The 25,369-nt window shown below is 44.8% G+C and overlaps 1 protein-coding gene across 1 annotated transcript in view; it reads left to right on the top strand.

Moving 5' to 3' along the window:
• The window catches only part of MAJIN (membrane anchored junction protein), a 132,472-nt gene extending 109,372 nt beyond the window's left edge, over positions 1-23,100 (top strand). The window contains exons 15-16 of the mRNA XM_083803805.1: positions 6,693-6,773; positions 19,275-23,100. The gene's annotated coding sequence lies outside the window, so the exon portion shown is untranslated. The remainder of the gene's footprint in view (positions 1-6,692; positions 6,774-19,274) is intronic.
• Positions 23,101-25,369: the final 2,269 nt, after the last annotated feature.

Genomic DNA, 25,369 nt, shown 5'->3' on the forward strand with positions numbered 1-25,369 from the left:
CACTTGGTGGTTATGTGGTTGCTACGCTAACACTACCCTGAAGGGCTTTGCAGCTGGTACCCAGAGCCAAATGTGTCTCAGGCAGAATCCCATACATTTTGAGAAGCTTTTGTGGAGGAAGCAAAGGTAGCTAGCAGGCATGCAGCTACGTCCAAAGTAGGGCCAAAGTTGAGAGAGACGTAACGTGGAGGGGTCTTCAGCTGGTATTGACATGCAGTTGTATATTTGAGCAAGCGCAGAAGTTTTGGAAAACAAGATGAGCGAAGGGAAGTGAAGGTACCCAGGCAGGTACCTCCATCGGAAATTGGGCAAAGTTGTCAGGTACCTAGCCTGAAGCGATCTGAGGGCAGGATCCCAAAGTAAATCTGTATGTGGAGGTAGCCACAAGGTTTTGGCAAACCAGATCAGGCAGAGGCAAGAGAAGCCTCTTGGCATGCACCTCCGTCGAAAATTGTCCCAAGTTCTCAGGTACCTATCCTGAAGGGTTCTGCGGACCGAATCCACAAGTCCCTCTCTCTCTGGAAGAGGCCAAAACATTTCAGAAAGTATGCCTGGGAGGAGGAACGGGTAGCTACTGGGCATGCACATAATTCCCAATTTGGCCAAAATTCAGGTAGCTACCCCAGACGGGTACGCTGCTTTTGTCCAGAACAGCCGCAGGGAGGCGAAACGTTTTCAAAAGTACAATCTGGCAGTGGCAATGTATGCTAGCGGGCATGTAAAAACCTCCAAATTAGCCCAAATTCTCTGTTACCTAGCCCAGAGTTATCCGAGTTTAGGATCCCCAAAAAAAAATCTCTGTTGGAGGAAGCCAAATCTTTTGCAGAAACACGCCAAGGTGAGAAGGCAAGGGTAGCTACCAGGCATACACTTCCCTGTAAACTTGGCCAAACTTGTGGTGTCCGTACCCTGAAGGGCTTTGCAGCTGGTTCCCAGAGCTAAATGTGTCTCAGGCAGAATCCCAAACATTTTGAGAAGCTTTTGTGGAGGAAGCGATGGTTGCTAGCAGGCATGCAGCTACGTCCAAAGTAGGGCCAAAGTTGAGAGAGACGTAACGTGGAGGGGTCTTCAGCTGGTATTGACAAGCAGTTGTGTATTTGGTGCTAGCCCAAAAGTTTTGGAAAACAAGATGAGCGAAGGGAAGTGAAGGTACCCAGGCAGGTACCTCGGTCCCAAATTGGGCAAAGTTGTCAGGTACCTACCCTGCAGCGATCTGAGGGCAGGATCCCAAAGTAAATCTGTATGTGGAGGTAGCCACAAGGTGTTGGCAAACCAGATCTGCCAGCTGTGTGGCATCCAGGGCAGCATTGATAGCACAGGCAGTTTGCATGTCTTCTTGGAGACTAGCAAAGTGTGTCTTTATGCTGTCTGGGAGGCTACAGCAAAGGGGGAGTTAAACTTGCCAGATCAATGAGGGCTAGCCTTGGGGATCTCCGTGAGATCCTTCTCCTGCATTGCTTGTATGCAGGCTGGTTTTTGAACAGATGCAGCCAAATGGGAGAACCCTGAGGTCTTCATGACAAGGGATTGTCCTCCTTCTTCTGGGTCTATTCCACTGACCCGATAGGCAGCTAAAATGAATCTATGCCCCTAACCCAATAGGCAGTTAATATGTTTATTTAACGTATAAATGCTATCGCAGGTATTCCTCACCAAAGTGAAGGTGAAGGTGCAGAGCTTACCAAGGAGGTGTCCCTGTTAGCGTAGCAACCACATAACCACCAAGTGATTATATGAAGGTGCTTTATTCAGCGCTGGAAGCCGGGGCAGGTGCCCAAATCTGGCTTCAAGTCCCGTTACTTCCCAGCCGTTATTTATACATACAATATTGCGTCAGGTATACATATTCATTACAGGTTGCAACATCAGCCTCGCATTCCATTCTAATTAGCTCCCCTCCCCTTTGCACATGCGTGGCGCACTCTGGTGGTCGTCCAGGTGGTCGTCCAGATGAAGTAAGGAGTCTTCCTCTCCGCTAAACTTTTCACCTTTCTCACTCGACGCATGCTCCCTCCGCTCCTTGGTTCTGCTTCAACTCATTTCAGCATTTCCAGGCCCTTATCCAAGGTCAGGTTGTACCTGTTCCCTCCCAGGGTTCCCCTTCAACGATTCCTTTAAATGTTCAGTGTACTCCCTAAGTTTCCAGTGTACATAGATTAATTGATAATGTAAGTACATTTGGCAATGCTTAATTATACTGTATGTCCCATTACCTAAGAGACATTAGTAAAACATCCATTCGATTCTCCCCAACACTAACATCCCTGTCTTGGTGGAGAAGGAGCACAGAACATCGACTGCCTCTTGTAGGTTTTGAATTTTTCTTCTCCCCCCCAACCCCCCAGCTCTCCCTTTTTTCCTCACTCTAGGGTTTTGCTGTCATTAACTTTTTTACCACTACCTCCTAACACTTTTATATCCTAAGCTTATCTGTCCCACCCTGGGATGACAATGAGCATATTTTGGGCAAAAAGTTGCGTATTTTAGTCTTCTATGTTTAGCATGTACTTCCTTAATCTCATTATCTCCTTAAGAGTTAACTTTAATGTTTATTTTATAAGGAATGAAGAAAAAGGTTTCACTTTGGGCACCGCGGACTTCAAGATTCTGTTCTGATGCCCAAAGAGGGTTTGTCACAGCCTGGGTATGCTGCTTTTGTTCAGAACTAAGGCATGTAGGCCCAACTTTTCCAGTGTGCTCCAGGCACCTGTCAGGACCCCCTGGGGCAGGACAGCCCAGCCGTGAGCTTGAGAGAGCTGGGCCATGGACGTCCTGGCTGTGGAGCTTCTCAGGGGCAGAGGTATGGTGGAACCAAAAGAGAGTGTTCATCTCCAGGGGAAAGAGAGAGAAGTCCACCCTGTGGCACTTGGGGACTCCTGGACTCGCACATCCAGCACCTCGCTCAGGACCAAGCATGGGGACGCAGCTCCTTGGGAAGCCAAGGACAGGGACCGTGACCACATGGCAGCCCTGTGCTGTCAGGGGCAGTGCATATTGTGACCCAGAGTGGTGCTAGGCAACCGCCATGTCCCAGTGCAGGGCTGACAGGCACAGCCTCAGTCACCCCCAAGGCAGAGCTGGCCCCAGCCCAGACGTGCAGCTCCCAACAGGGTCCTGGGGCACCAGTGCAGGTGGGCTCGAGCTGGATGGTCTTTAAGGTCCCTTCCAACCCCAGGCATTGTAGGATTCTATGAGGGAGGCAGTGCACAGGGAAAATGGGGTGGGGTGCTGATGTCTGAAAAAAGCAAAGAAACAACAAAACTAAGAGGAGGATTCAAACTAACAAAAGTGGTAGGATTGAAGGAAAGACCAAAGAAAGAAAAGGTCATAATGAAAAGAAACAACCAGACAAAACAAAATCAAACAAAAACTGTCTATTCCATTGTTGCAGGGTTGGGAACGTACACCGATGGACACAAACGAATTAGAGCAACAGCCTTGGAGGAGTTTGAGGCAGCAAGCCAAGGTTTCAGCTGTGTTCAGAGAATGCCAAAAGGAAAGGCTCAAAGAGATGCTTGGAAAGAGCCTTAAGGGTCAAACAGGAGCAGACCTCAACAAATGGAGAAAAAAGTGGGGAACCTCCGTGCAATTTGAGGTAATCCGTGAGAGCTACAGGACATGCAGACACAGGCAGGTAACAAATACCAGACAGGTAAGCTGCTTTTGACCAGAACTAACGCAGGTAAGGCAAAATTTTCCCTAAGTCCAATGTGGTGGAGGCAAAGGTAGCTAGCGGGCATGTACCAACGTCCAAATTAGCCCAAATTCTCTGTTACCTAGCCTAGAGGGATCCGAGTTTAGGATCCTCAAAGAAAAAATCTCTCTTGGAGGAAGCCAAATCTTTTTCTAGAAGCATGCTGAGGTGAGAAGGCAAGGGTAGCTGTCAGGCATACAGTTATGCATAAACTTGGCCAAACTTGTGGTGTCCCTACCCTGAAGGGTTTTGCAGCTGGTACCCAGAGGTAAATCGCTCTCAGGAATAATCCCAAACATTTTGAGAAGCTTTTGTGGAGGAAGCGATGGTTGCTAGCAGGGATGCAGCTACGTCCAAAGTAGGGCCAAAGCTGACAGAGACGTAACATGGAGGGATCTTCAGCTGGTATTGACAAGCAGTTGTGTATTTGGAGCTAGCCCAGAAGTTTTGGAAAACAAGATGAGGGAAGGGAAGTGAGGGTTCCCACTAGCCCCCAAAATACATAAGCTGTTGACTTCAGTAGACTTAAAATACTTTGACAGTTCCTGCGAAAAACGTGAAAGTTGGGTCAAATTTCCAGAGATTCTTGTTGTATAATGGAAAAAACTGCAGAGGGATGTAGGGAAAGCCACTGGTACGGCAGTGCTATAGTGTTTTATCCTCACTAATAAGGACCGTGGAAGAGAATTTCGATAATATTCTAATCAAGAAATGACTGTAGTTAATGATCCTTAAAAGAGCAAGAAAGGAAGAAAGCAAACTTAAAACTTTTTTAAAGATAGAGACAAAAAGTTCAGTGCGTGTATCCATAATAAAGACAGCTGATCAGAATAGGAGGTTCGGGAGGACTAATAGCTTCCTAGGTCAACTGATAGCAAGGGTGTAAGTGCAACTAATCCCTATAAGGAAAATGTCAAATAAGAACCAGGAATGACCAGCTTGGTTAAATCAGTAGCAACAAAAGCAAGAGAAAAAAGGGAAAAGTAGGTAATCTCGCTAAGCAGTGCATCACAAAATAGCCCAGATTACCAGAGAAAAAAATCAGAAAGATCAAGACCCAAATTAAATACTAGTAGTAAGGGACATAAGAAGTCAGGAGGAGACATACTGCAAACACTTCAGAAATAAGAGACAGACCTAGGAAAGCACCAGTTACTAGTCAGTAGGGAGGGAAAGCTTCTATTAACAAACAGGATTAATTACTTGAAGTAAAGTTCATCATCTAACAAAGGTATGAGATTGTTCATAAATTCTTTCAAATCATCGTGACCTAAGAAAAAAATCACTGCTTCAGCCACTTCTCAGAGGCCTGTAATCTCAACACAGTTTTGTGGTTTTCTTTGAAAGTAAGATGGAGTAGTTTTCAAAAGGATGAAAAATGGCAGACTGGGATCTCTTTACACATAAAATAAAGATGAATCAGAATTATAGACTTAACGACTCCTAGAGAAATGCAGATCCAAATACAAAATCATATATTTTTTTAACACCCAGAAGACAGCTAGGCGATAACAACGGCTAACAGATTTGTAAAGAAAAAATTATGTCAAACTAATGCAATTTCCATCTTTGACAGAGTAATGGGCTCTGTAGAGAAGGAAGATGTGGTAGAAATCATATATCTTGATTTTAGAAAGACTTCTGCCACAGGTTCATGTGATATTCTCATCAGAAAGTTGAACAAACATCTTCTGGATGAAAGCTCTCCTGAGAAGTTTAAAAGCTACACTCAGGGAGCAGTTATCAACAGTTTACTATTAAACTGAAACATTGAGTCAGATGGGATTTTGTGGACATTGACCCAGGCCAGATAGTAGTCAATATTTTTATCACTAACTTAAAAGAGGGAATGAACCGTGTGGTTATGTTAGCACATGACCTTAAGATAAAAGGGGCTGGAAACATTTTAGTAGAAGGGGTTGGAATTCAGAATGTTCTTGACAAGTTGGACCAATGGGAAAAAAAAATATGCATTTCAGAAAGGACAAATGCACAATTATAAAGTTGAGAAAGAAAAAAAAAACACTAATTGCCAAAAAAAAAAAAAACCACTAGGGGAACAGTTCTGGAGACAGAGAAGTAAAAGAACTGGAAGGTAGGGACTGAGCTTGTAACCTCATGACCAAGATAGTTATCCTGTGGCCTATCTGAGGTCTGCAGAAGGACAAATATAACATATAAGGGTTGAGGTCTACAGAAGGTATATGTAAGGTGTATATATATATATATATACACACACACACACACACACACACATATATATACCTCATATATATATATATATACACCTCATGTAAGGTATGAGGCCTACAGAAGGACAAATATAACATATAAGACACATGCAATCTGTGCTGTAGACCACTTGCTTCCTATAATGTCTCAGCTGCAATAGTTGACTCTGTTTTGAGAACTTCTGTTGTGAGCATTGTTCCAAGAACAACGTGGAGCTATTGGAAAAGGTCCAGAAGCAGGAAATAAAAGGCCTGGAAACATGACCTGTGTGGGAAGTGTCCTGAGCCACCTTGCCTAAATTTGGTGTTTCTCTACGTTTTATGAAAGTCTAGATGAACCTAAAGGGATCTGGGGTCCCTTTAGTCTAGAGAACAGATAACTGAGAGCAGACATGGTAGTTGTCTTCAAATATACAAAGGACACTTAAACAAAGCTTAGGAATATTTTTGTCCTTGTTCAGTGTGGGCTGAAAGTGCAGCACAGAACAATGTGGTTAGACATTAGAGAGATCTGTCTAGCAGAGAAGCTCATAAAGTAATGAAGTAGGTTTTCCTAGGGAAAGTGCACATCCTTCTTTTCCATGGAATCTCAAGATTAGGGTGGGTAGAAATAACAGGAGTCACACCAGTTGCTCCTGCCTTTGTCAGGGAGGTGGTTTGGAGGAACACCTGAATCCCTTCTGTTCTAAGTGGTTTCCATTTTACAAAGGAATAAAAAGCTCATGTAAACTGTTTTGTTTGTTTGTTTTTGTTTTGTTTTTCTACAGCCATGATCCAGATTTGATTATAAAGATATTACCTTCCACTAGAACTGTTGATTTCTACTATGGCCCTGGTTTTCCTTCAAGGTTAGTAGCGCTTCATTACCTTCAAGCTTCATTGGCTTGTTTATTAAAATGTTCCAGTTGTGGATTCACTTCCACTACTCAGTATCTCTTACTGCTCCAATACTGAGGCATCCAAATTCATTTTCCATAGGCTGGAAGGGTAATGAGTGTCTGAAGTCATGGGAGACCATCCTCCCAGGTTCATTCAGGGTGCTGCAGTGGGAAGAAACACCAAGGATTACTGTATTGCCACATCCCTGGCAGCCTGCCACCTAGCCCTGAATAGAATGGCCTGCACCATTCTGTCGGGGAGAATTTCTAATTCTGTTAGGTTTTCAGTTTAGTTATGGTCTGATTTTTGTTTTGTTTAATTTTGGTTTTGGTGGTGTTTTTTGTTTGTTTCTTTGTTTTCTGAAACAGAAAAAAAACAGTATTTGAAATAGCTGCACAAAATGGAATCACTCTTCCACTTAGAGTTTCCCCAGAACAGAATAAACCCTTCTGGTTTGTTTTTGCTGGAGTGGCTGTATCCAAGCTATGTTAATTGAAGATTGCAGTTTTGCATACCTCAGCTGGCATTGCCATGCCACCATACCTTCAAGTTCAGAGTGAAGGGTAGCACAGGCAGAGGCACCATGATCTCAGCTGGTTACTCTGGAGTTTGCCAAACTAGCTACTAATAACCAGGGCCAGACACTTCTTGCACCAAAGGGCTTGGGAACCATACCCCAGATGGTTCTGAGCTGAAGCAGTTAGTTTCCTTCTGGGCTAGTCTTTTTTCTCCCTAGGAGTCTCTGCTTGATGGGACCAGACTTCTCTGATGGCCCACATGACATCCACAGTGGTTCAGTGAATGCTCATTTCCCCTTTTCATCTTGAAAACACTTCCTTCAGGATTGTTGAAGGTGCAAGTCACTTGTTTTAAGAGCCTGTGAGACAGAAAAAGGAATAAAATCACTTTTCTTTGGGATGTTTTGAAGTTCCTGATGCAGGGAAAGGAACCGGCTTCCTGCTGGTGCCTCTTGAAATTGATCAGCTGCACTACTGGTGAGGAAAGCCTGGAGTCTCTGCTCCACTTTCTTCTTTGTGATCAGAGTATCTTTTAAGACTTACAACAAATAATGCTGTCAGGAAATATTCTTCTGTTCAGCATCAGGACATTGCTGTTCCATATGGGAGAGCAGAGCTGCCTGTTATTGGTCTCGGAGAATAGCTGATTTTTCAGTTTGACAGCAAAATTGAAAAATCAAGTGGAAAAAAAGGTTTTACTTGGATCACACTGGAATGTTATTTATCTTGCTAAACCAAAAAAAAAAAACCAAACACAGTGTTCCATTCAGCATGAAATATTTCATGCATTCCCAAATGAAATGTTTTATTTTGTGCACTTGTAAAAAAAGCAAGGAAAATAAAAGGAGAGATTCACAAGCATGGTATCTGCCTTGCGCCCAAGGACTGTAACCATTACTGAGAATGGGAGAGATCCTGTTCTTCCTTTGAAATGTCTTACCTCCCAGGAGCACAAAGCTATCACCAAAATTGCACTTGAAATCCAATAATGATCATCACCCAGCTCTGCAGTGCTGAGTGTAAATGATGAACTTCAGTGTATCAAGAAAATGGCCCCAGCCCTTACTGGTTGCTATTTTTAAATGTCCTCAGAACATCATTCCATCTTTTGGTAGAAGCTGGCACATTAGCAAAGAGCTTACAATTCAAACATATATATTTTTTAGCCTTTTAATTTAAGCACATAAACATGAATGAATTGATAAGGAAGGCAGGTGTCTATAACACTTTAAACTTTTTTTCAATTTGTATAACTAACCAGAATACTCCATAATAAGCAGAGAGCCATCGTGTTGCTTGGTGAACTTTTGAACCTCTCTAAATGCAAAATTCCTTAAACTATTAGGAAAGAAAGAAGATAAAATCATGTCTTCCAGTATGAACTTTACTCTTAGCTGGGAATGCCAAGGACAAGAAAGAGGCAAGAAAAGTGTCTTCTCTTAATCCTAACTGGCAAAGCAATATATTTGTATTCAAGCCAGTTGAACAAGTCCAAGGGCCAAGTTTTTGAAAGATAATTAAAAGCTACAGTATGCTAATATTGTCCCAGTCTGAAAAAGAAATAATCAATAAGAGAAAATAACAGCTAGAAATATGGGGGAAGGGATACTGTAATACAATCACAAAGAGAGCTGAAAAAATTAGAAGTATTCAGAAGTGCCCCAAGAAATGGCAGCGTGTATCTGTACCTCCAAAAGGGAAAAACCTGAACTATTTCTCTGCACCAGAAGGTGTTGTATGCTATTCTCTGTACCACAGGAAATTAGTAACTATAGGTGTAACTACTGTCTTCTGTTCTTAATTCACAATTTAAGAGTAACAGAGGTGTCCTTTTTAAAAAAAAAAAAAAAAAGAACAAAAATATCACAAAATAGCAGCAGCACAGTCTCAATGACGTGAGGCAGACCAGTGCAGAGGAGTCCTGGAATTCTAAACAAGACAAACTTGGCTTCCCACAAGCAGATGGGTAGCACACTTGTGACAACTGGTGCACTGCATGCATCAGGCAACAGCAGAACATCAAATAGACATCATTTTCGAGGATGTTGTGTGTTTACCTGACCCAGCATCACAAATAGTAGCAGCAAACTCTCCTCTGGTGTGGTGGCCTTGCACAGTGAATGGTCATTGCCAGCCAGCAGTGCTAGGAATGCAGCTCTGAGGGACAAAAGAAAAGGATGGCTTCTACAAGTTCTGGTCATAGACTTAGAGAATGCTACAGATTGGAGGGGAACTGGTGATCTCTGGTTCAGCCTCTGGCAAAAATCATTTCGTAGAATCATAGAATGGTTTGGGTTGGAAGTGACCTTAAAGATCATCTAATTCCAACCCCCTGCCATGGGCAGGGACACCTCACACTAGAGCAGGTTGCTCAAAGTCCCATCCAACATGGCCTTACACATTTCCAGGGATGGGGCATCCACAGCTTCTCTGGGCAATGTGAGAAGTTCAACCTGCATGTGTGACGTTCTTATTAAGAAATCCACCAGCAATACAGTGTAAATTAGCCTATATTTATTGGTTTAATGCTAAAACAAAGAACATAGTTCGAGGGGAAAAAAAAAGAAAAAAAAAAAGAAAAAAAAATCTGTGCTTAAAAACACAAGCCCTAGCCCTGAAATAGTGGTGCAAGGAATCTGCACATGGTAAAGGCTAGGCCACTGCTACTAAGTAGTGCATTGTATAATCCATAAAAGTTTTAAGCTACGTTAGAACACATTTGATTTTTTCTTCCAGTTGTTCTGATTAGGAGATTATTCCAAAGCAGCAGTCATCTTCTGCTTTCTTGCCTACATTTGCTCAAAGTTAGTTTTCATCTATTAGTTCTTGTTTCAATAGAATCTTGTTTAGCTTCTGTCTCTGGATATTTATTTGCTGACAACTCTATAGCCAGCAATCATATCTTCCCTCAGCTTTCACTTAGTCATACCAAACAAGCCATATACTTCTCATCTCTTCTCGTATAATAGTTTCTCCAATCACTTACTCATTTTGATTGTCATGTGGTTCTCAGGGTACACAGGTAACCAGTTACACGTATAGTTCCTAGTTATGGCAGTAATGTCAGACTGAAAAGTATTAATACAGAAAACCATTAGGACAAAATATAACGTTATAAGGAAGTCATGCAATGTAGAGCCATATGTTTTGTGCAGTAATGCACATAATTAAGGTGATCACCAGACTGCTGATTGACTTTCATATTCAGAGTCCCAGTACAGAGGCAGAAACCTAAAATCTTCATTCAGGGATATGCCCCTGCAGTATTATTACTATAGTTTTTGTAGTGGGAAATCCTAATTGTTTGTGGCTTCTGTCAGCTCCTCCCTCTTCAGAAGAGCTAACAAGTTGGAGGAGCTGCTGTGAGCAGTCACCCAGCAGGAAATCTCTTCAACAAGAGTCTGCAAAGGTGGACAGCAGGGCATGTCTTGTGGCAGAGAACAGGACTGCCCTAGAAGCAGCTTGGAGGACCGCTTTTCCCACCTCAACCCGAAACAGTTTATTCAACTCCAGTTGCTTCTGGAGCCCAGGTATTACATCTCCCACATAAGCAACACAGAAACACTGCTGAGGGTGGGCAGGGAACTCATTTGCAAAGCGTTTTCTGATGGAGTCTGGTCTGTGTGGAGATGACAAGGCCGCACAAAGCACACTGAGGAAAAAAAAAACTTATCAAACAGCTCACAGAACAGTATTTCCCATGGGCTTGAGTGGAGACACAAATGCATGATAGGTCCGGGACCCACTGCAGACCTGTTAACCGTATTTCCTGTCTCCCAGCAGGTCAGTCCTTTGCACTAAGCCTAGGTGAGAGTACAGATATAGTCATACTGAAGTTATCAAGGCACCTTTCTACCTGCTGATGAAAATAATTCTTCATACTTAGCTGCCCTTTGGGAATGGTGTTAGGGCCCAGAAGCATACAGGGAAAGCTTTTGCTTTCCTGGGCTATTCCAAAAATGGGCTGGTCACACACAGATGCTTTTCTTCTTGGAAAACTGCCCTGTGAGAGAGCATACACTGTAAAGGGAAGGGGGAAAGCCCTCCTCAGAAAGGCAAAGAGCTTTCACTTTCTCTACCAACCCTGATGAAGCCTCAGAATCCAGTGACCAGTACAGGCTGCCTAGCAATTTCCAACTAATACACAAACCATAAGGATAAGCCAACATATGGACCTTACATTCTGCTATGGTTTAGCAGAGCTTAATTGGATCATCCATTTTTGCAGTATTAACATATCAGGGCTGTGGCTAATCCCTCAGGAAGTCCTGTATGTTGCAGATTAAAGCACTTTTCACAATCTGCATGATATGGTTGGCTAAACAATATTAAGAAACTAAGTCTCCAAACACTTAACTGCTAATTTAATGCAATTTCACAAAGGCTGATGCTTTCTGGAGGTGCTATTGAGATGCATGAACCCACAAGTAAATTCATCAAGATAATCTACCCAAAAAAATCCAAATGTTCCAGGGGATGCCTCACTTAGTTTAAAATACTGCTTCCTTACTGCAACTGGAAGTGCATCATTGAGATTTATTCTAGCAGAAAGAAAAAAAAAAATCTTTGAAGTATTGGTCCCTTTCTCAAATTGTACCTACACTGTTTACAACTGGCTGCATTTTGAGGCTGCTTCTGGATTCTAACCAGTAACTACTAATTCAGTTTCTTGGGTCTACATCCTCATCACAAACAATTCTTTATTTAAAGACTGAGGTTTGTATCAAGATTTCCCCAAATTCATGTATATGGCTCTAGCCTTCAGATCCATATTTGGTCACTGTCAGACAGCAGCGTAAGGTCAAAACTGACTCCACTGTATGACAGAAACTGGTCAGGTCATCAGACAGTGTTAATAGGCAAGGCCTGATGAAAGTCGGCTTAATCCATTTCTACAGTGCAGAAAATTAGCTCAAAATCTAGCTACTTCCTTAAGTTCAAGAAAAATGCTGGTGATTATCAGTTGTTGAAAATGGTCCTAGATAACCAGTAAAAAAAGAAAAGAAAAAGCTTTGATAAAAAATGCAAATTTGAAACTGCTAGTTGTGGTGGTTGAGGCCCATAAACACTCCAGTGCAGGAAGGAAAGAAAATAAAATTTCCGTTTGAAATTAAAAAAAAAAACTCACAAAAGAATGTTAATAATAAAAAATATTTTAAATGACTCAGGAGATTAATGAGCTGGTCACTGAGGGGAATCCAATACTCTAAGAATTTAATTCTAATTACTATAGATTTGTAGCATTAACTAGTCATCTCTCCTCCATCTCAAAGTGTATCTTTGCTACAGATAATTACACTATGATAATTGCAAAGATTCCTCATATTAACTCATGTGGGTCTCTGCAGGGAAAACAGTAGGACAGGAAACTAATATCATGACCATGCTGCTTTAAATACGTAGGATAATAAGGCAGAAGAGGATGCAGTTTAGTAACACATATTCAACAGCCTTGTGTTTGGTAGTCCTTAGTATTTTAGATATATATCTAATAAATCATCATGTGAATCTTCCTCCAGTCAACATGGCACAAATAATAAATGGATACAGTACCCTTGGCTAATCTCTGCATTGCCCTGAGCAGAGTAGAAGAGCTGGACTCCCAGGGTAGGGTTTCTTCCTCCTGACAGTCACTGAAGAATGCTTCAAGAGAAGAATCCAGTGAGAGATAGACAAAAGATAGGGATTTTTCCTCTGTCAGTAATCAAAAAAGTAAATCTTGCTAAGTCAGAAATGAGTGGAAAACAGTACAGAGAACAACCTCATGCTACTGTGGAAATCCATGGTGTATTCACTTCTTGAACATTTTCTGCAATCCTGATCTCCCCATCTCAGAAAGACTTGTAAAACTGCGAAGAAAACATAGAAAAGGGCATCAGAGATGATGAAAGGTAACAAATGACATCTGTGTGAGAAATAGATAAACAGACCATGAATCTCCAGCTTGCAAAAGAGGTGACAATTGTTTGCCATTTCTTCCAAGAAGCATTCTGCATCTGTCAGACGGCAGGCTCAAAAGAAGCAGGAAAAAAAAAAAAACAGTCTATCCATAGAGTGTGTAAATTGTCTGTGGAATTTGCCACAGATTGTTTTCAGTGCTGGAAAATAACATATTCAGAAAGGTTTGGATGGATACATGGAAGAAGAAGAAAGATCGGCTGGTCCAGCCAGGCAAAATGAGTCCTGAGACCAGGCAGCAGATACGCAGCCAAGTCTGGGGTATGATGGAAGGGAAAAGGCTTTTCCTGATACCACACAATACCATGTCGAGTTTGTTTGCAATCCATGAAATTTAAAAGGTTGTTGGAGTGAAGGCAAGCCTGAAGGTAAGCAAACAGAGGTGGTTTTTTTTCCACCTGAAAGCTCTGTTTGACCTGGATTCCTATCACAAGCTCTTAAATCTTTCAAAATCAAGCTTCTTGCCTCTCTTCCACTAAGCATCCCACAGGATGACCCAACCAACAAATGAATCATATTTTAGAACAATATCTTTGGAACTTTTAAAATTACCCTCAAGAAAATCTGGGAAGCCTTCTACTACTCATGGAAATGTACTGTATAACCATTCTAAAGGCTCCTGCACAAAGAAACTGTTTTTGCTCAATCAACAGGTCATATCTGTACCTTCCTTCCTTCTCAGCATCTTTCCAGACACCAACAGTAATTGAATTAGCCAACCCCCACAGTGGATCCAAAATAATCATGGCAATAGCTTAGAGGGTCTGGGGAGACATACCAAAAGATGGGTATTTGAGAGCACAGTGAGCAACCAGATTTTTTCAGTAACCACTGAAAGTTGCTTAGCAGATCGCAGTTGGTCCTCCACCCCTACCCAATATCTTTGTCAGTCTATACTGAACTTTTGCCGGTCTATACAGACTTCTTGTATGACTACTCCAGGGCAAGAAGAATGGCCAGGTAGGCAAATACTTTATTTTAGCAGGGGACAGGTGAACTTGGCTGAAAACATCACACCTGAAGAACAGACCTAGTAGCCAGAAAATATGACACCATCTTCAGATTGGGAAGAGATTTTGCTACAGCCCCACCAAAAGCTTCCTCAAAAATAGAGAACTTTCCCATTCTGTCCGAGAGGTGACAGCATCTGTCCCCTTGGACATGGCCATTCTCCCAACCCTGGTCTGGCATAGGATCCTGCCATGCAGCTCACCTTCCCTGTGCAGTCTCCCGCTGTCCCAGGTCTCCTTCCTGACCCTGTGCTCGCTGAAGCACTGCCTTGTCCAGACCTCACCAGCAGAGAGAAACCACCCAAGGGGGTTGCTGGTGGATTCTGCTCACACAAAGGTGGAGGATCTGTTAGAGTGAGGCCTTTGGATAGGGCAGCAGCTGCTTGTGTGCATATGCACCGAACTTGGGAGTGTGAACCTCCCTGCTGGGCAGCAGCCTCTGAGTAGGGCAGAGCAGAAGACCACAGAAGAGCCCAGGTCCCAATGTGGTTGCCACCACCCAGCCCTTGATTTAAGCCATTTGAGCCCCACTTCCTCATTTTTCATCCTCCCTGCCACACTTCTAATATGAACGCCATGTTGCGTTCCAGGGAAATGTGCTATGTTGAACAAAACAGTGAGGGCCCACGTCTGGCCACAACCTAGAACTGGGGAAAGAAGCCTGAGGGGAATCAGGAGTGCCAGGACAGCCAGAGGGAGACCTTTAGCTCCTCACCACTCTGTGCTGTACCTGCTGCCTTTTGCCAGACAGGCTCTCACTTGCACATAGCTCTGCCTCTGCACAAGAGGGCAGCCAGATCCCATGGCAGCTCTGGGATCCCTTCCCACAGCAATGATGGATCAAGTTCAGAGCAAGTGCCACTCCTGAAAGGCCTCCATCTGTCAGGAACATTGATCTCCTGCAGCCTTTTGATTTACTTGTTTAATCAAATTGAGCTGCTGGAGACGGGGCCTCAGTGAGACTATCTGTGTCCACTCCAGTCATTTCCCCTTCAGACATGTGACTTCCCAGCATCTGGGGGGCTGTGCACTGCTGAGACAGCATCACTGACATTAGGCAATAGGAAGCTGCATTATTAATCTGACCTGCCAGGCAGGGAGACAAATAGCATGAGTCGGAACCTCCTCAGAAATTCTCTGTAACTTCTGGGGCTGAAGAAGCCTGCTTATCATTTTTACAAATTAACTCTACCAAGCCGTCATCCACCAGGCCTCTGGAAACACTGATAGAGAGACAGCAGAACTGGAAACCAGTGACAGAATAGAATTAGTCACATGCACCACTGCCACTGGGCTGTGGTGTAAGTACCAAGTCAGAGTGGAAGTGCACACAGTCCTTGTAGAACGTTGCTGGTGTATTATTCTGTGATACTGTATAATGACAGGTGAGATAAGGAAATGTCAGTCACTGTCAAAGAGACTGAATGAACTAATGTATTCACTGGAATTTGCAGCTTCCTCACTGGGCAAGATGCATTTCAGATGGAACCCAGGCAAGATAAACTCCTTTTGTCCTCCAAACCCTCCTGTATGGATCCTGGGTGGTGCATGTGATTTTATAGCATTTAAACAAAATTCTCATAGAAAATGGAAGCTGGAGAATGTCAGGATCTTCAGGATCTTCCAACCCTTTCACTATGCTGCACTCAGAAAACAGGCATGCTGCAGAATGCTCTGTTCATCCTGACCTTAACACGTAATCACCAGCACTGTGTCCTTCCCTGCTCTGAGGACAAGCCTGCCCTAGCTCCTCCAGGATTTCATACCCATGTATGCTTTATTCTCTCCCCATCTCAGAGACAGCGTCCCTCGGGAACGTTGCCTTGCCGAGGTCATTCATGGATAAATATTTTCCATTCCTCTGCTTCCCGAGGCAACTCTGCTACTGAACAAACAGAAGAGGAGAGTAAATTCCCCTATTTATCAGCCAGTAGGGAAGTTTCATCTGCACCTGGTAAACAGGCAAACAAGACTATACAGCCTGAAACAAGCGCAATGCTGATACTTACAGAAAAAGAAGGGAACATTATAATCTTTTGGTTGAATGCTCTGCACAGCACAAGCCAGAAACAGGCTCCCACCACCCCTCAAGTAAATTCCAACTTTAAATATTTTGTGAAACCATATTGTCCATTGAATCCTGTAGTGCTACCTTATTGCATGATGTTCTCTCTGTCCACCTCCTGAGGTTGAAAGCCCCTAACCATTTTATTTCAGGATGCAGAGCTCTAGACTTTCAGTGTTATATGTTCCTTCAGGCTGGACGTTGACCTTGTAATGGCCACTGTTCTTCAGGCACTAAATTGTAGGCTCTTTTTGAACATGGTATGGCTTGTAAATCCTGAAGCTGGGAAATTTTGTACAAATGAGCCGAAGCCCATGATGACATCTCATATTTTTGGACTTCATCATTCCCCTCCTGGGCTCCACAGGCTTTTTGTAGCCCGAGGTGTTCTGCTGTTCCTTACTGAGCACAGCTACTTCTTTGCATCCTGCGAAGTCATTGAGCTGCTCTAGTCTGCTCACTCAGCAGGGCAGTGCAGCACACCAGGCACTTTTCTTCCCCCCGAGGAACTCGTGCTCCAAGGTCCTGGCCAGTGACGGTCCTCTAAGGTCCACATCAGTGACAGTGGCTGTGAGAGGACAGCAGGAGGACTGTCTGCCAATGCAGCATCAGATGTTAAATCACCCTTCCATACTGGAAGGGGGAAAGCATCACACAAGCAAGCTGGAACAGGTTGGGGTGATTAAAGTTATTACTGGGCCACTCAAAAGAGCATGGGGATTTATCAGCTGGCAGATGTTGGATTAGGAGGTCTCAGAGTTACCCGCTCCATGCCAGGAACCTCTCAGGCCATATGCCTAAAGGACTTGGGCAGAGAAGGATTAATTGAAATCAGGCGTGTGCAGTACCTTCAAGTGAAAAAAAAAATCACTCTATAAATGAGAGAAGATCCCAGGGACTCTGCAGAGTGATTATAGGAGCTGGTGCTTAGACTTTAATTCAACAGATTTGGGATTTTCTCTTTATTTATAAGGCTAAAACTACCCCTCCTTTCACCATGAACATGGAGTAAATCAAAGCTGCCAGAACCTGTCAAAGCCTGGAGCAGCCCAGTTAACCCTTCGGTATGCATGTCAGGGGTTAGCCCTGGGAGACACTGCAGGTGCTGGCGGCTTGAAGGGCTCAGGGACGTTTAACAATCATCAGGTTGGGAGGTTTCTGAGCATTTATTGGTTGTAGGAAACTTGGCCAGAAATCTCACAAGCACTGTCATTTGCAGCGGGTTGACTTTGGCTGTGGTTAGATAGAAAGGGGTGGGGCTGGGAGCTACAGACATGTATGGCAGAGATTCCTGGGTCCCTGTAGTCTCACTTCCAGGCTGTGTGCTGGTCTGTACTTGATAGGAATGATTTCTTGCTTCACATTGCCAAATCCGATCCAATTGTCCAGTCTACACTTTTCCTGAAGACTGTCCCATTCTGGGGGGCCTTGGGGTGTTTTTTTAGAGGGAGCGGCCAATTTGTGCAAGAATCCGGTGCCATTGTAGCACTGCATTTACATATCTGAAGCTCAACTCACTGCAGTAGCATGCATGGCAGTGGCATAGATGCATTAAGCAGCACGTGGCTGGCTGAAATTGGACCAGCTTTAGACATGGTCTTTAAACTGACATCCACAGTTTCTTCACAGCTGGAAATGATGGTGTCATCTTGATTTCCAGAGAGTTCATGAAGGACTGGAATGGAAACCCTGATCCCTCTGGAATCCCTGCAGGCTCTTTCAGTGAAGCAAGACTCCAGAGCTGAGTGGTGGAAAAGTGAAAACACTGATAGATAAGCTCAGCTCTGCAGTCAGAGAGCTTCAGCAAAGCACTGGAGGAGGAGTATGCACAGGCTTTGACAAAGAGCATGTATTTTTTGTCACTGTCAGCCCTCATCTGGGATGAGCAGATCCTGAAGATCCTGGAGCACAGAAATCTTCCCTACTGCAAGGGCCTGCCAGAGAGGATTTGGATTAGCTCAGAGCAGTGAACAGTCTCTTCATTTCCAGGGAAGATGGCCTTTTTTTCAAGCAGAGGATGCTCAGGTGAACTCATTCTCTGCCAAGCAGGGAAGTGCAGCAGAGCCCCCTGGTCAGGGACACACAGCCCTAGGAGACACAAGCCTCTGGCGGGGTCTCCTTCCAGCACAACTACTAGCATGAAATCCGTAATGCCAGACATAACCACTGACTTTATTTCCCTCTCCCTTGTGCTGTCTCAGCTGCAATGCCAGGCTCATCACCGCTCACCATCCCCCACAGCCTCCAGCTCTGGCTCCATGGAGTGGCTGCAAACCCCGGGCAGGATCTGCTTCTGCAGTCCTCTGCTTCTACGCCGCTTCCCAGCAGGGGGAGGGGGGTCCATGGTTAGGCAATTGCATCAAGGCAATCACCTTCCCATCATTTAGACAATTGCAGACTAGCCCATGAGGAGGGTGAGGCAGGCTGCGGGACGGTGTTATGCTGAAACCACCCACCCTGACATCCCCTTTCTTCTAGTTACCTTCCCACAAAGTGCTGGAAGCACTGCCCTGCTTCATCCCTGCAGGAAAATCAACGCTTGGTCTCAGCCTTGCAGCTTTCACCCGTTCCCCTATGCATGGTAATGTGAAGGTTACAGCAATGGAAAGATCATTACTCCATGCTGAGCAGAGCGTGCAGAGTGAGGTGCAGAATAGGGTGAGCAGGATTAGGCAGTGGTTCAACCACCCTTCCTTTTGCCGGCTGACAGGCTTGGTAAGCTCTATCCTCTGCTGAGTCCCTGGGCAGGCTGCAAAAACCTTCTGTTAAAGGGCTTTAAAAAGCACCACGTGGAAAGATTTTGCTTTATTAAACTAGAGATTTAGGTCAAAAAGAGTCAAATAACTAATTCTCAAAGCTCTCTATCCTCTTATTGGACCCCTGCTTTTAATGCCATTTGTCTCTCCCTTTCTATTTTAGCTGGGCGTCTCGACATTTCTGATTACACAGGGATCTCTGCTTCGAGGCATCCTTTCAAACATCCCTGGACAGAGTTTCTAGAATGCAAAATGGAATCAATCCAGCATTTTTTTTCAGTGAATGAAAAACCCAAGGGGCTTTTGGGAACATTTTAAAAGGTTTTGCCCCTTTTCTCATAAATGAAGTAGTGAAACCTTTGGAGGAAGATAGTGTTTCTGAGCTCTGACAACATAACTGGGAGCACAGCAACATCAGCACTGGACTCCAGAGTAACTCTGTAGGAGAGCTGCTGCCATAAAGAACTGCTATCTGGTTTCTCAAGGCAATTTGTAGCTCTGCCACTGGTCTCCTTGGATTTTGCCCTTTAGGTCGAGCAGCCTTGTGATGCTGTGTCTGCCTACAGGTCTAGGCCGGGGAGGCCTCTGAGACATTTGCACTTCTTGTTTTATACTTAAACCTTATTGCAGGTGGTGAAAAGTCACTTGGAGGCCTAGAAGGAGAAAGAAGAGTTAAACACTGTTGTTCTGCATCCCAGCTACTGCACAAACCCTGAAACTTTCTGCAGGTGCTAGGTGGGCTTAGCTGCAATAAGAATGTTCCCACGCCTTTTCAGATGTCATGGACAAATGAAGATCCTGGCTTTTGAGTCTACAGGGACACGCTTCGCCTTCCACTCAGGCTGTAACACCTCCGACAACTGTGTGAGCATGGGAGGTGGAGGAGGACTACCAAAACCCACCTGCTTCAGCTTTTAAACCACTTACTCACAGCAAAGCTAAACTCGGCATTTGTGAGAGAGCTGTGTAGGATCAATTTTCTAGTCTCTAGAACATGTTCCCAGGTTTTGTACCACTCTGCTGCAGCTCTCTTTCATCACATATTTTGGCTTTACAGGTCCATCTGTATTTTCAGACTACTTTCCACTTTCTAGAAGCTACTGTTGGGACTGCTGGGTCCTTCTGCTTCACAGATTTGTACATCCAAGAGCAGGAAGACCTGCTCACACTCTCTGAAACTTCACAGCTATGATCTGACAGTTCTCTGGGAAAGAGCCAGCTCTGAGGTGTGCCTGTCAGACACAAAAACAAGGTGTCCCAGTGAACAACTCATGGGAACTGAAATACAGAACTGTAGCACAGCAAGAGTCCAAGTCCATAAAGACAGCACAGGCCACCACAACCAAGAAAGTAGCATAAAAACGAACAAAACAAACAAACAACAACTGTATAAATGTAACCAGAACATCAATATGGCTATAGTAGATAAGATGCAAGATCCCCTTTAAGGATGTGACACTGAGCATTAATGAGATGGACGATGCCTGGGTGCGGGGGCAGAGGGGAGGTTATGCACAAGGCCCAACTTTGGCTTTTTCTACCCAAACATTGTTCAGCCCTGATGATTACTGCAGCCATGAAAGCCTTCAGAGGATGAAACCCCTATGTCCAGAGCTGTCACTTCTCAGTGAGTTTTAAATGTCCGTGGCAGACATTTATTCCCCAAGAATCTGAAGATTTTTCCTCTTCCTTCTCGTCTCCATACTCCCCACCACTACCACCAAATTCCAAACAAAATAACAAATCTATTGGGGGTGGGGGGGGAGCAACAAAATGTATCTTCTAATTCTGCTTCTCTGGTAATAGTATGTAGTGGTAAAAGTGATGTTACATTAAGTGTCTTGCTCATCTGATCTTATTTTTCTCTTTATTATATCACATTGTCTGCTCATCTAGTTAATGCTGTTTGAAACACGCCTGATCCTGGGAGCTAATTGTCGTAGTGACATGAAGTTTGTGGCTCACACAGCAAAATGTATGATTTCAGTATTTGCAGGAATAACATAAATCCCTGCACACATTTCATACTAAGGGCTGCAAAATCTGCTTGCAGTGTTCTTATCTCTGTGGATTAGTGAGTTATCAGGGAGCGTCACTATCATCTGAATGGAGATAAGGTGCAGCAAATCCTTCCCTTCTGCTCTGTGACACACAATATCAGTGCCAAATAGGAAGCCTAAGAGCACAGATAAATCAACAGCCCTCTGGGGACCCTAAGCTAAATATGAATGCATTAAAGCAATATTCAGCTCCCTGTACAAAGGCAGAACAGCAGTACCTCTATTGCTCTGTAAGGTAGGCATTGTACTGGGTATTAAGCTCTTAGCTGTCAGGAAGGTGCATGTGTAATGCAACGTATTAGCATCTTACAAGAGCTGCTGTCAAGAAAAGCTGTGTGAGAACAGATCTACACTCAGCACGGTAGACATCTTCCACACCATGCACTAGGTTGCTTTGGAGACTGGTGCTGGTCTTCAAAACAGAACATACTGGCACAGAAATGAGACAGCCCAGATGGCTGTTAACAGCCAGGAGAAGCCGTACTGCTTGTCAGTCTTGTGCTTAGAGCCCTTTAAAGCATGCAAAGTATATTAATAATGAATGCAGTAACTACTGGAAAAGCTAAAAGCTGACCTGCCCTGTGGAAAGACATTTCCAGGAGTGAAGTCTTTTGCTTTTTTCAGGCACTTCACAGACAAAGCTCAGGGCCCACTTATGACTGCAGTTACATTTGAAAGCCTTTGACTTAGGTTCCCTGAGATGCAACCCAAGATAAATGAGCACATAACCCTGCAACGTGCAAACGGGTGCCTGGCAGTCTGTGGGGGCCAAAAGAACTAGCAGCAGCCACCTACGAGATGGAAGTTACTGTCATGGGCTTGCTCTCCAGTTCTAGCCAGGCCCTCATTGCTGGATCTGTGCTATCCCCAATTCAGTCTCCTAATTTCCTTTCTTCAGCTGTTAACTACGTCTCCTGATAATAAAACTCTTCTCATCTGAAACTAAAGAAGAACTAAGTACTTGCAGCTTTTCCTTCAGCTGGTAGGCCCTGGTCAGGCTGGCAAGACAACTTACGCTTCGTTTCAAGACGTACTTAAAACAACTTACTACCGCACTTTCCTACTTATAACCAGCTGCATATTTCTTTTACTTCTAGTACTATATGAGCTGTCATTATCATGATTACTGCACTGCTGCAGCATAAAGTTTTTCATAGTCAGTGAAAACAGATGGCCTCTGAACTTTCTACCATACCATATGTTTTCATGTACTCTCTGTCAAAAATCTTAGTCAGACCTTAGACTTGAGGGTTATTACTATCTTCTTTATATCTGTATTCACTTATCTCCATCCCCCAGGGATCAGGCAAAGGCTGGCTATGAATTTGTACTTCTGTAAGAAGTTTATTTTTGTGGCATTCAGATTTTCTGCTGAGCAGTGGTATATCACAGAATCACAGAATCACAGAATCGTCTAGGTTGGAAGAGACCTCCAAGATCACCCAGTCCAACCTCTTACCTAATACTAACAAGTCCTCCACTAAACCATATCACTAAGCTCTACATCTAAACGTCTCTTAAAGACCTCCAGGGATGGTGACTCAACCACTTCCCTGGGCAGCCTATTCCAATGCCTAACAACCCTTTCAGTAAAGAAGTTCTTCCTAATATCCAACCTATACCTCCCCTGGCGCAACTTTAGCCCATTCCCCCTCATCCTGTCACCAGGCACGTGGGAGAATAGACCAACCCCCACCTCGCTACAGCCTCCTTTAAGGTAAGAGAGCGATGAGGTCGCCCCTGAGCCTCCTCTTCTCCAGACTGAACAATCCCAGCTCCCTCAGCCGCTCCTCATAAGACTTGTTCTCCAGACCCCTCACCAGCTTGGTCGCCCTTCTCTGGACTCTCTCGAGCACCTCGACATCCTTCTTGTAGCGAGGGGCCCAAAACTGAACACAGTACTCGAGATGCGGCCTCACCAGAGCCGAGTACAGGGGGACAATCACTTCCTAGACCTGCTGGCCACGCTGCTTCCTATACAAGCCAGGATGCTGTTGGCCTTCTTGGCCACCTGAGCACACTGCTGGCTCATATTCAGCTGACTATCGACCAATACTCCCAGGTCCTTCTCTGCCAGGCAGCTTTCCAACCACTTATCTCCCAGCCTGTAGCGCTGTTTGGGGTTGTTACGCCCCAGATGCAGGACCCGGCACTTGGCCTTGTTGAACTTCATACAGTTGGCCTCAGCCCATCAGTCCAGCCTATCCAGATCCTCCTGCAGAGACTTCCTACCCTCAAGCAGATCGACAGACACCCCTAACTTGGTGTCATCTGCAAACTTACCGAGGGTGCACTCAATCCCCTCATCCAGATCATTGATAAAGATATTAAAGAGGACTGGCCCCAGTACTGAGCCCTGGGGGACTCCACTAGTGACCGGCCTCCAACTGGATTTAACTCCATTCACCACAACTCTTTGGGCCCGGCTATCCAGCCAGTTTTTAACCCAATGAAGCGTACGCCTGTCCAAGCCACGAGCAGCCAGTTTTTCGAGGAGAATGTTGTGTGAAACGGTGTCAAAAGCCTTACTGAAGTCAAGGTAGACCACATCCACAGCCTTTCCCTCATCCACCAAGCGTGTCACTTTGTCATAGAAGGAGATCAGGTTCGTCAAGCAGGACCTGCCTTTCATAAACCCATGCTGACTGGGCCTGATCGCCTGGTTGCCCTGCAAGTGCCGCGTGATGACACTCAAGATAATCTGCTCCATGAGCTTCCCTGGCACTGAGGTCAAACTAACAAGCTTATAGTTCCCCGGGTCTACCCTCCAACCCTTCTTGTAGATTGGCATCACATTTGCTAGCCACCAGTCGACTGGGACCTCCCCTGATAGCCAGGACTGCTGATAAATGATGGAAAGCGGCTTGGCCAGCTCCTCTGCCAGTTCCCTCAGTACCCTCAGCTGGATCCCATCCGGCCCCATTGACTTGCGTACATCCAAGTGCTGTAGCAGGTTGCCAACCATTTCCTCGTGGATAGTGAGGGCCACATCCTGCTCCCCATCCCCTTCCACCAGCTCAGGGTACTGGGTATCCAGAGAACAACTGGTTTTGCCGCTAAAGACTGAGGCAAAGAAGGCATTAAGCACCTCATCCTTTTCCTCATCCCTTGTAACTAAATTTCCCCCCGCATCCAGTAAAGAATGGAGATAATCCTTAGTCCTCCTTTTGGTGTTGATGTATTTGTAAAAATGTTTTTTGTTATCTTTAACCGGATTGAGCCAGATTGAGCTCCAGATGAGCTTTGGCCCTTCTAATTTTGTCCCTGCACAGCCTCGCAACAGCCTTATAGTCCTCGTGAGTGACCCGCCCTCTTTTCCAAAGATTTTAAACCCTCTTTTTTCTCCTAAGCTCGAACCACAACTCTCTGTTCAGCCAGGCCGGTTTTCTTCCGCGCCAGCTCGTCTTTGGGCACGTGGGGACAGACCTCTCCCGAGCCTTTAAGATTTCTTTCTTGAGGAGTGCCCAGCCTTCCTGGACTCCTCTGCCCTTCAGAACCACCTCCCAAGGGACTCTGCCAACCAGTGTCCTGAACAGCTCAAAGTCAGCCCTCTGGAAGTCCAAGACAGCGGTTATACTGGTCCCCTTCCTGGCTTCACCAAGAATAGAGAATTCTACCATTTCATGGTCACTCTGCCCAAGACAGCTCCCGACCACCACATCTCCCACCAGTCCGTCACTGTTTGTGAACAGAAGGTCTAGCGGGGCACCTCCCCTGGTAGGCTCTCTAACCAGCTGCGTCAGGAAGCTATCTTCCACGCTCTCCAGAAACCTCCTAGACTGCTTTCTCTGGGCCGTGTTGTGCTTCCAGGATATGTCTGGGAAGTTGAAGTCCCCCACGAGAACAAGCACTGATGATTTTGCAACTTCTGCCAGCTGCCTGTAGAACTCCTCATCCATCTCCTCATCCTGGTTCGGTGGTCTATAACAGACCCCCACCAGGATGCTTGCCTTGTTGGCCGTCCCTCTGATCCTAACCCACAGAGACTCAACCTTATCAGTCCCAGCCTCAAGTTCCACAACATCTAAACACTCTCTAATATAGAGAGCCACACCACCACCCCTTCTGTGCTGCCTGTCCCTTCTGAAGAGCCTGTAGCCAGACATTGCAGCACTCCAGTCATGACAGTGGTCCCACCACATTTCTGTGATGGCAACCAAGTCATAGCCTGCCTGCTGCACGATGGCTTCCGGTTCCT

The sequence above is a fragment of the Anser anser genome (genome assembly GCF_964211835.1).
Source record: "Anser anser genome assembly, chromosome: 18".
In the NCBI taxonomy this organism is placed as follows: Eukaryota; Metazoa; Chordata; class Aves; order Anseriformes; family Anatidae; genus Anser; species Anser anser.